General features: G+C 43.0%; 1 pseudogene; it reads right to left on the bottom strand.

Annotated features, from left to right (window-relative positions):
- Positions 1-480: 480 nt before the first annotated feature.
- Positions 481-759, bottom strand: LOC123457723 (annotated as a pseudogene).
- Positions 760-1,860: the final 1,101 nt, after the last annotated feature.

The raw sequence follows: 1,860 nt of genomic DNA, 5'->3' as shown, positions 1-1,860 counted from the left end.
GAGGATGAACCACTGGTTGCAGTGGAGACTCAATGGAGATGCCAGGACTATAGGATGACTGCCAGGGAAAGATGCTAACACTGGATGAAATTTTCTGAAACTGTGAGTACCCTAGCTGGAGGGGCTGAATTGGAACTCCAAAGACCTGTTGCTGGTTAGAGTTATCAGACTTGGAGTTTTGTCACTGAATAGAGTTTTTGGACTTAGAGCTACAGAGTTTGATGTTTTCCCTGGTTGTTTTACATTTTGTATTGGTTGAATTTTCTCTGCTATGCTCAATGCCATCTTTTGCAGTGTGAATATTTATTCTGTGCCTTTATGGGTTTTTTGGATTTTTGGTATTATGGCTCAGTTAGAAGACCTTGGACTATGGGAATGTTTGAATATCATTGGGGTTTGTTAAAAACAATTGGACTTTTATTTTTTTTCATAAATTAACCCATTTATTGCAGGCCAGGGATGTCTCAAATAACAGGGCTTCTACTGGTCCTTCAGTTCCTAAAGTCTTTTGATGGCAGACTTGACTGTGACATCAAAGGTCATGTTGTAGGTCCAGGCCCCACCGGCCACCGTTTTCATGCAGGAACCACAGTGCTGGATGCCCACAGCCTATCACTTCATCTTGGTTTTGCCACAGAAGGAGCAAGTGTACTTGGCATGCTGGCTGATTTCAATTTTCTTCACCATTTTCCGGAGAGAGGCCCCATAGTGGGTCCCATACTTACCGACAATGCTGACCTTCTTGGTGTGCTTGGCCATACTGCTGTGAGCCAAGCCAGACCACAGAGAGGTCTTATGGGACTTTTAAAGTTGGATGAATGAATTGCATTTTACATCGTGTATGGTTGTCAGTTTATGGGGGCCAGGAGCAGAATGTGGTAGTTTGAGTCAGGTGCCATAAACAGAGGTATTCTGAATGCTTAGATTCCAGGCTAATGGAGATTTGTGAATTAGCACCTCCTGGAGGCAGTGTATTGTGGGGGTTGGGTTTATGGGTGTTATAGCCAGCTTCCTCTTGCCAGTGTTCAACACACTCTCCTGTTCCTGTTGTCCACCTGATGTTGGCCAGCAGGTGATGTCCATGCTCTGCTCATGCCATTGTTTACCCCTGCCATCATGGAGCTTCCCCCTTGAGTGTGTAAGCCAAAATAAACCCTTTTGCCCCACAAGCTGCTCTTGGTTGGGTGTTTTCTGCCAGCAAGGTGAACCTGACTACAACAGTGGTGCATGCATTTGGAGTTCATGCAAAGCATGCAAAGTGTCTAGAGGCCCTGTAACATCCATTCTCTCCCTCCCTCCCTCCCTCTCTCTCTCTCTCTCTCTCTCTCTCTCTCTCTCTGTGTGTGTGTGTGTGTGTGTGTGTATCTCTCATATACAAATAAATAAAATATTTTACAACTCATAATTTGTTTAATTCTGAAACTTTCCATTTAAAATTTAAGACCATAGTTGAGCTCATATAACTAAAATATTGGAAAGCCACAAATAAGGAGGATGACAAGATGTCCATAAAGCAAATCTTTTGCTACAGATGGGGCATAACAATTTGACTTTGTCCTCCAGAGATCATGTGTTGAAAACTTAATCCCCCACTGCAACATGGTTAGTGGGAATTAATGGGATATGATCTTACCTTGAGGGAAGATCGAAGATTAATGTCATCATCACAGGACTAGGTTCATATTAAATAGGGAGCTCATCCCTCTCTCAACTTCTGTTATGCTATAACACAGCAAGCAGGCCCCTAACTGATGCTGGCATCTTAATATTAAACTTCCAAGCCTCCAGAACAATGACACAATTAAAGATTACTCAATCTGTAGCATTCTGTTACAGCAGCAAAGAGTGGACTGCAACATA

Source organism: Jaculus jaculus, chromosome 1 (genome assembly GCF_020740685.1).
Source record: "Jaculus jaculus isolate mJacJac1 chromosome 1, mJacJac1.mat.Y.cur, whole genome shotgun sequence".
NCBI classification, from domain to species: Eukaryota; Metazoa; Chordata; class Mammalia; order Rodentia; family Dipodidae; genus Jaculus; species Jaculus jaculus.
The sequence above is the reverse complement of the archived record's forward strand: the minus strand, read 5'-3'. Positions and strand labels throughout refer to the sequence as shown.